This window comes from Lactuca virosa, chromosome 1 (genome assembly GCF_052849685.1).
Source record: "Lactuca virosa cultivar CGN04683 chromosome 1, Lactuca_virosa_CGN04683_v6, whole genome shotgun sequence".
Lineage (NCBI taxonomy): Eukaryota > Viridiplantae > Streptophyta > Magnoliopsida > Asterales > Asteraceae > Lactuca > Lactuca virosa.
Window position 1 is genome coordinate 129,224,206 of NC_136426.1, and position 10,569 is coordinate 129,234,774.

The following is a 10,569-nucleotide window of genomic DNA, read 5'->3' on the forward strand; positions in this document are numbered from 1 at the left end:
CCTTTTACTGGCACTTGTGCTAGGGGTGAAGGTTTGTTGGACCTCATACACACGGATGTGTGTGGACCCTTCAGAACTGCTACAAGAGATGCTAATCGGTTCTATGTGACTTTTACTGATGATTTTAGTAGATATGGATATGTCTACCTAATCAAGCATAAGTCAGAAACCTTTGAGAAATTCAAAGAGTTTAAGCAAGAAGTGGAGAGTCAGTTGGGCAGGAACATTAAGATGCTTCGATCTGATCGTGGTGGTGAGTATCTTAGTACTGAGTTCCTTGACTATCTTAAGGAATGTGGGATTGTCTCACAATTGAGACCTCCTAGGACACCACAGTTGAATGGTGTAGCTGAGAGGCGCAATCGGACCTTGTTGGACATGGTTCGTTCCATGATGAGTCGAGCTTCGCTACTAATCTCATTTTGGGGGTATGCCTTAGAGACTACCGCCCATATCCTTAATCTAGTCCCTACAAAGAAGGTTGCCAAAACACCTCACGAGGTGTGGATTGGAAAAGTTCCCAATCTAGACCACATCAAGATTTAGGGTTGCGAGGCTTTCGTGAGACGCGAGACTCACGATAAGCTCGAACCCCGAAGCGAAAGGTGTATTTCCATCGGCTACCCACAGAAATCCTTTGGTTACATCTTCTACAGACCCAGTGATAATGTGGTCTTTGTAGCAAGAAGAGGATTCTTTCGAGAGAGAGAATTCATGAGCCAAGGACACAGTGGGAGGAAAATTGACCTTGAGGAAATTCAAGAGTCAAGTGGTGAAGGAACATCAAACCCTAGCCCTCAACCTGAAGAGGAAACTCCTGTTGAGCCGACTGAAGAATCTATACCTCTGAGGCGTTCCACCAGAGTTAGGAATGCATCTGAGCATTATTATGGTTTTCATATTACTGCAAAAGGTGAGACACTTATCAGTGATAACACACTGGTAAATCTGGATGAGCCTAACAACTACACGGAAGCCATGGCAGGCCCTGAGGCTGCTAAATGGAAAGAGGCTATGGATAGCGAGATACAGTCCATGTATGACAATCAAGTTTGGAACTTGGTTGACAATGTACCTGATCGTAAGATAGTTGGGTGCAAATGGATCTTCAAGAAGAAGACCGACATGGATGGTAATGTACACACTTATAAGGCACGACTGGTTGCAAAGGGTTATTCTCAAACTCCGGGAGTTGATTATGATGAGACCTTTTCACCAGTGGCCAAGATTAAGTCTATTAGGGTTCTGTTAGCCATTGCTGCATTTCATGATTATGAAATATGGCAAATGGATGTCAAAACCGCTTTCCTTAATGGAAAGTTGGCTGAAGATGTTTACATGGTTCAGCCAGAGGGTTTTTTCAGTACAGAGTACCCCAGTAGAGTGTGTAAGCTCGAGAAATCCATTTATGGATTAAAATAGGCACCTCGCATATGGAATCTTTGCTTTGATGAGAAAGTCAAAGAATTTGGCTTTTCAAGGAGTGAAGACGAATCTTGTGTCTATATCAAGGCTAGTGGGAGTATAGTCAGCTTTTTGGTACTGTATGTGGATGACATACTACTCATAGGAAATAACATCCCAACCCTGCAGGAAGTAAAGTCCTGGCTTGGGAAGTGTTTCGCTATGAAGGACCTTGGAGAAGCTGCCTATATCCTAGGGATAAGGATTTTGAGAAACAGGAGTAAAAGACTAATTGGACTTAGTCAAAGCACCTATGTAGACAAAGTGTTGAAAAGGTTCAACATGCATAACTCCAAGAAAGGAGAGTTAACTGTCACACCCCCAAACCAAGGATGGCGGAAATGTCTGGGGGTGGAGGACTTCATGTATAGTATCATAACAACAATTGTAATAGTAATTCAAGCAAACACAACCAACATATATATAATTGAAAAAGTTACATCATTGTATGAATTACATGTTTACGAATCAATTACAATATGTTGACAAAATATGAAATAGTAGACGCCTTAGCGTCTCATCCTCAAAAGCACTTGGTTACCTGTTTAATGATTTCCTGAGAATACAAGTTGTTTGAAAAAGTGTCAACACAAAGGTTGGTGAGTTCATAAGCTTTTGTTTGGTATTATTAAAAGCCTTTCGTTTGTAAAAGTAGTATTTGTTTTAGAAAAATCCAATATTTTCCTTAAAATGTATATGTAGACTTAAAACCCAAAGACCGAAATGTACAAGTAGTGTTCGTTCCTTATAGTAAAACAATGCAAGTTTAAATCGACATAAACTCGTTTGATTTTAGTGAAATCCCCGTAAATTCTATGTTTGTTAATACCACATGTGAGTTATTATAACCATGCTATGACCTAGTTGGCCTGAAACGACGTTCTTCAGGCGTCGGAAATGTTATGACATTTGTCACCCCAGACCTGTCGGTCTAGCTGTTGCATGCAGCTAAGGTGTGGGTTTGTCAGACCCAATATAGATCTATACACAAGTATCACGCTCTCCCTCGAGGAGACTCTGGTTATAATACAGGACTTATTTGTAAATTGAATCGAATGTCTCACAGAAGTCATTAACGAATTTACGTGTAGTGTAATGAAAACTTGGTACCGTATGGCCGTACCTTGCTTAATGAAAATATCATTTGTATAAATGTACCCTTTTTAAATGTATGTGTTATGTAATGTTTCATAAAGTCATTAACGGAATTACGTGTTATGAAAACTTGGTACCGTATGGCCGTACCTTGCTTAATGAAAATATCCTTTGTATAAATGTACCCTTTTTAAATGTATGTATTATGTAATGTATCATAAAGTCATTAACGGAATTACGTGTTATGAAAACTTGGTACCGTATGGCCGTACCTTGCTTAATGAAAATATCCTTTGTATAAATGTACCCTTTTTAAATGTATGTATTATGTAATGTATCATAAACTATACCTATTATAGTTTATCAACCAAGGGTAGTACGTAGTAATGTATGCAAACTATATTCAAAATAGTTTATTAAATGTTTGAATGTATCGGTTGTACTTTGATTATAATCACTTGTTATTCTTTATATTTTATATGTCCAAATCCATTTGTAAACTGATGTGTGTCTAAATATTAAGATAAAATGTCATATATTGCAATAACATATAATCACATAAAGATATACACCTTGCTCAACATGTTACAAGGTGAAATGAAATTGACAGCAACTTTTTGTTGTATACAGTTTCTGTTACTGTTCTTAGAAAATTTATAGAAAAATCATCAAAGCTCTAAATCCAAATCCGCAAATTCTGAGAGTTTGGAATATGAGTCTAGTTTGTTCGTAAATTTTATCATGATTTTTAGTGATCTCTAACAGAGGTGAAAATGTTCATAATCACAGACTGGTCCGGGTTTGCCTCTGAAATGATAGGCAGTTTTGTAAAAATCACCATAAATTGTAGAAAAATCATATGGAGATGTGCAAGTAGCCATTTTAAAGCTAAGAGTTTGAACTACTTGCACCTGGAACAGTTTTGAAAACTAAAATATTTAAGTTGACCAAAACAGTCCGTGATCGAAGTTCATCTTTTCTGATGTAATCTGATAGAAAAAGTTTAATTGTGTTCTTGATGATTTTACTTCTATTCCCCCCTTAAAACTTAAGAAAAACATGTAAATGTAGGGGTATGAACTCACCTTATGTGATTTCAGTAGATGAAAGTGAGATAGAGGAAGTGTTCAACCCAAGAACACTAAGAAGATGTCTTGATGATTCGAGAATCTAACACCGAATAAGATGGAATTTGTGTAAGATATCAATGATTTGAGTAGAATGGAGTTTAGTAATTATGTGAATGATGAAGATACTTACTAATTGAAGAAAGAAATCCCTGGAGAAAGCCTTGAAGTTCTTGAAGTTGAGAGAAAAGATGAGAGAATTTTGGAGAGTGTTCTTGGTTGCTAAGTGTAGAATGAAAGGGCTTTTAAGGAGAATGAGGAGAGAGGACCAATCCTCCAGCTCTTAGAACGTGGGAAGAGCTGGAGATAGGGTGTAAAGGTCCACTAAGGTGACAAGGAGTAGTGGGAAAGAGTGGCTGATCATAGAGTGAGGTGGTGGTGGCTTGCTTTTGTCATAAAATAAGGAAAAGCAAATATTCCCTCAATAATTAGTCCAACCACCAATTCTTTTAATACATTTTTATAAAAACCCTGGAGATTTATATATTTTGGGGCCTTCGTTTATAAAATAAAGTTTTGGGTGAAAATCCCACGTTAAAATAATGAAAAACGGAGTTAAAACGAAGTCGTAGTCGAAAAACCGGTAAAAAGGGGCCGTCTGCGAGACCTCTCGCATGGGCTGTCTGAGAGGCTTCTCATGCGAGGCTTCTGTCCTGAGAGGCTTCTAATGAGAGGCTTCGGTCCTGAGAGGCTTCTCATGAGAGGCTTCGGTCCTGAGAGGCTTCTCATGAGAGGCTTCGGTCCTGAGAGGCTTCTCATGAGAGTTTTCGCTTCTAATAGGAGGGTTTTGGTTCCTTAAGGTTATTTTACCCGTTTTTACCCCGTTTCAAGTGGGTTTTGACCCGGTTAAGGGTCGGGATGGCCCGAATGATTACAAAAAGTTAAAGTAACTTTTGAGAGAGATTTGGGAGAGATTTGGGAGAGATTTCAAATAGAAAGAGATAGAGTGAAAACGATTTAGAGAGGTTTCGTTTGTGATTAATTTGAGTGTCCGGCTTCACAACGCAAGGTTCGTAAACCCCGTTAAACCGTGTTTTAGTGTCGTACACACTCCCGATGAGTGTGCAATAATGTTTTATCGTTTTGGTTCAATGTTTACTTAGGAAATTCAACACACGAACTTTCCAAATGATGTTTCTCTCATTAAGATATTGCATTGTACAGTAATTACATATTGTAAACCCTAATATACAAGGGTTAATTGAGTCGATTGGTTTTGACTTGTTGACTTTGTTTGACTTTGACTTGACTCAATTTTGACAGTTGTCACATTAACCATCCAGAGTAACGCCAGATTGAGTAAGACACAAAGCCCTAGTACTGAGGCTGAGATAGCAGAAATGAGTCGAATACCTTATGCTTCAGCTGTAGGATCGATCATGTATGATATGACGTGTACTCGACCTGATGTAGCCTTTGCTTTGAGCATGGTTAGCAGGTATCAGGGGAAACCTGGCAAGGCACACTGGACTGCGGTAAAGAATATCCTCAAGTACCTACGGAGGACTAAGGACTGGGTCCTTACCCTCGGTGGCAGTGAGGACTTGAGAGTTGTAGGGTACAGTGATGCTAGCTTTCAGACTGACAGGGATAATTTCCGCTCTCAGTCGGTCTGGGTCTTTACTCTAAACGGAGGGGCAATTACTTGGAAAAGTTCCAAGCAGGAGACAGTGGCTGATTCCACTTGTGAATCAGAGTATATAGCAGCAAGCGAGGCAGCAAAGGAGGCTATATGGCTAAAGAACTTCATCGGAGACCTTGGAGTTGTACCAGCTATAAAGGAGCCAATGGAGATTTTCTGTGACAGCAATAGTGCGGTTGCCTTAGCCAAGGAACCAAGAGATCATGGGAGATCCAGACACATTGACAGAAAATATCACTTCATCAGACATCGAATAGAAGAAGGAATCCTCGTGGAAAAGAGGGTATCATCGGATGAGAACCCAGCAGATCCCCTCACGAAGGGACTGACTCGGGCTAAGCATCTCCAGCATGCTCGGAGCATAGGGCTGAAGGATGACATTAGTTTTAGTAGTTAGATAATCTTGAAATTTGTAAAATGTAATTGACATTTGATGATAAATAAAAGCTGTTATTTATGAGTAAAGTGTTGCTATCTCTTGTCAATCGTTTACTATTATTTCTTTTTGCATGTTTTGACTTCCAGAATAATTATGTTATGGTTTATATCATATTATTCAAACTCTTCACAGTCGGTCATATGTTGGAAGTAGATATGAATCAAGACTGTCATGGGTTGGCTTGTAGAGGTCTAAGATGTTAGACAAAGCGGGGCTACAGCACTCATGAGTGCTCATAAGTTCTGAGTATTGGATTCAACCCACGCTCACTTGTATCACTTCATGGAATTTATCTCGAGTGATCGTGAGACGGTAATATCATATAAGTCTTCAAACCTAGAGATATGATTTGTTGCCTATGAGTTGGTTATGCATTGATTACAAGAAAACGCATTGGTAACTCGATGTTATAAACCATGTTTTTGTGTGTAATTCAACAAGTAGTAGAGCAAACATATGAGACGAAGTTTATCTGTTCCTTCTAGGATTAGAAGCGATATCTGGGCCCCTCGATGATTTTGTTTTGACCTATGTATCGGGCCCGGTCAGAACTAAATTGATGTGTTCAGTTAAGTTCTATGTCAAACAAATCGGAAATCGGGAAACAAATGCTGGACAATAAGCAAGACCATGTTCCATGTATTTGTCCGGCTGATATCTAGAACAGAGGATTATATGATCACTTATCTAAAATGGCGCTTCATAGTTCAATAGAGTTTTAAGAGCTACGATTGCTGATCGGTTCCTGAAGTCATACTTGCAACTATAGTTATTAGACTTATCCAAGTGGGAGACTGTTGGAGATAGTGTCTAAGTCCATAACTATATTTGATATGTACTTGACCCGACCCGACATGGTCCATTTGGGTTGCACTTCACCCGAACAATTTACGGATAATCTTTTGAGAATAGTATAAGTTATGATTTATTAATATATTATAAGTTCTAATATATTAATATAAAATCATATTATTTAATTAGTGTTGATCTATAATTAATTTAGAATTAATTTAGAGATCAAAAGTATGACTAATTAAATATGGTCTCTTGTATTTATATAGTGTGGGCTAATGCTTATTTGGAATGGGCTAGGCTTGCATGGAAAGTCCATGGATACTTCATGGAGCTTTAACCCATGGATCTCATGGAAATGAAAAGACATGGGTATTAGGGTTTACATGGATGTAACCCTAATCCACCACACTATATAAAGGAGGCTTTGGTTCTTGAAATTGCACTAGTTGATGTGTGTAAACTAAGAGGGCCGATTTCAAGAAGTTTGTGACTATTCTCTCAAGTTTCCAAGTTTGTGGTGATTTGTGACTTCCATTTGAGGCATCCACATTATTGGTGCTAGGCTCTCAAACTCCAAGCAATCAACTACTACTACAAGGTAAGTAATTCTACTAGTTTTATTTGATTCAAGTACCCCATGCCATGCTAGTTAGGATAAGAACCTTGGAAAAATAATTATTTGCATGTATCTTAGTCAAACATAGATCCAAGGTTTCTAGGGTTGCATGTACATCATAGGAGTGTTAGAATTCTGAAAACTCATCAACTCTTACTCAGCACATGCTCGAAAGCACATCACAGATAATAGCAACTCCTAGGCTAAGGCATCACAAATCAGGCCACTCTAGTCCTAACATATGAAATACCTAGCCTATCTCTAGCATGCATATTATCTCATAGCATATCTCATAAATATCTCATAATACAAACGTAAGGGTATTTTGGGAAATCACCGTTCGGGCTCTGGCTGATTGTACACACTGCTCCAACTTGTTTTCTCTTAAACTTTTTCTCATTTTTAGAAAAATTTATCTCATTTGAAAATCTTTCTCAATTCCTCAGTTTAAGTTCTAACACACCCGGAGGTGCATCCGAATCCCTCAAACCAAGGCTCTGATACCAACTTGTAACACCGTAAATTTTCACACAAATTTTTCATTTTTAAAATCACATAAATATCATCAAAACATATCATAAAATCTCAATATATCATTTATCAAAAACACGTGTTCATAATTATTTAAATAAAATCCAGGATCCTCGAACACAACTCCATCTCGTGTGTACAATCAAGCCGGCGCCTTCCCGTGATCCTGAGAAGTACCTGAAACACACAACACATAACACGGTAAGCACGAAGCTTAGTGAGTTCCCCCAAAATACCACATACACATATTAGCCACTCGAGGCTATAACTCTGTAGGACCCTCCGGTCCGATGTGTCTCAGTAGGACCCTCCAGTCCCATGGCTCGTTGGACCCTCTGGTCTGGTCTGGGTGAGAACCCTCCGGTCTCACTACTCGTTGGACCCTCCGGTCCGGTCTAAGTGAGGACCCTCCGGTCTCATAGTTCGTTGGACCCTCCGGTCCGGTCATAGTATAGCACAGTTCGTTGGACCCTCTGGTACGGTCTAAATATCACATAATATAACACACATCACATATCACACATAAAATGCATAACTCAGGCAAGCACAGAAGACCCTCTGGTCGCACATAATTACCACTCTAGGTAAAGTATAGTGAGAAGACTCACCTCGGATGACGAACAGATCCTATAAATGCTGCTGGTACACTCCGACTTCTATCACTAAGCCAAACCCACAAATAACCCCATTTGGATATAAGACAAACCTTCACGTATTAGGTCTAAATATGGTCCACCAATCCGGTCCATAAATAATCCAAGCCCAATGGGCCCACATAGGCCCAATACCAAATGGGTTCACAAAAAGTCCTCTAATGGCCCAACTATGGCCCAATTTTCCAAATTGGGCCCAAACCCTCACATGGGCCTTACCCTAAAGCCCATCTAAATATTCTAGTCTACATGACTGCTCTTGGATGGCTCATCAATGGCCCAAACACCAAAGCCCAATAAAAAGGCCCAACTCAAGGCCTAAGCATAAATTAGGGTTTTCACATAAAATGACAATTAGGGTTAAGTGTTTCTCACTTAACCCATTAAGGACTTAATCCATTAAGTCCCTTCCCTACCAGATAAATGATATGGTGCAATTGGGCTTAATACACAATCCAATCCCCAATGGCCCAAAAGTGGGTCCAATAAGTCCAAACCCACAAACCCCAAAATTAGGGTTTTCTAAACCCTAATTAGGGTTTCTGGCCCAATCACGAGCCAACCCACTCCAATAATAAGCAATTGGGCCAACTAGGGTTCACTATGCCAAGCACCACCCACTACCACCTCAGGTAGTGGTGGTTAGTGGCGGCTCACGGCGGCGGCCACCACCTCACGGTGGTGGTGGTGGTTTTTCCCCTAATCCCTCCACCAAACATGCTAACCCAAGTCCCATTTAACAAGACATACTCTTAATCATCACAACAAATACACACAGCCACCACCATATGGCGGTTGGTGGTGGTGATGCGATGGCAGGAGGCGGCAGCCACCATGGTTGGCAGCCATGGTGGATTTTTCTTGCCAAATACACACGTGAAAATCCCCATGAATGCGGAAATTAGCAATTCCACACGAATATGAAACGATACAGCCGCCGACTAGGCGACATGAGTCGTCGGAAAATGCCCTCAGCGGCCCCACTGCCACTGACGTCGCCATTGACGTTTCCGGCGCGTACCCACAGATTACAGCGAGAGAGAGAAGAAGAAGGTGGGTTGCGGCGACTTACCGATGGCTCCCCAGTCGCTCTCAACCCACGAATAACGAGCCAGCTTCGCTTTGATCACGGTGGTCCTTCCAGTCGCCCATGACGTCTCCGGCCGGCAGCGTTGTTGTGGCGGTGCTACATTAGCGAGGTAGCTGTTGGCGGCTTCATCCGATCGGAAACGAACAAGAAGGAGGGGTGGCGGCTGTAGTGTATCGCTCTAGGTTTAGGGTTGCTTCAATAGAACAGGACGTGGGGAAGGGATACGGGTCAGTCCCGTATCTCATTTCTAACTTTGTGCCAATTCTCCAAATTTGGTCCCTCATCCTCAAAACATTTTCAACTTAAGTACCATATTTACCAATCAGCCCCCTATCTTTAACAATTCATTACAATACAAGTCCCAACAATTACCAACCAGCCCCCGCCTCTAGAAATATTTACAAAGTGGCCCGGAAATTACACTTTAACCCTCGAAATCCATAATTAAATCAATTTGCTCCGCAACACCAACACCCCGCTCAATATTATTTAATTCAGGACTATTATCCGTTTATAAATCTTTATCTACTTATTTAATCAATAAACGGGATGTTACAACGTTTCTATAAAAAGAACATAGGCGTAAATATAAAACTTCAACTATAAATATATAGTTTCTCGTGTACACTATAGTAGGAAAAGCTATATGTACCCACCTTGGTAAAATGGTAGTTAGGTTGTCTAACTACCCAATTCCACTTGCACTTTACTCTTGATCCTTGTTTTACTCTTTAAAAGTTTCACCTTTAATTCCTTTAGGATTTGATCGCTCCATTCAATTAGTATCCAATTCATGCCTAAGACTTGTTCTATTCACATGTTATGTATTTATAATACAACCTGACAATTAATTTCATGACTTATGAGGTTGTATTATGAACCATATGTTGTCATAACATTAGGTTATACTATAACCTTATTTAAAATCTCAAAATCAAGTTTGTCATGGATTTAAACACTTTATATTATCCAGTAATAATAATACCAATTTCGAACTCATGTGTGACATCCCCTAAATTCTCGGCCAGAAAAGACCGATTTAATTTATGCTTTTAAAATAAAGTCAGAGAAATCCTTTTAAAAGATGTTGCGGAATTGGTCCCCAAAACAAAACATG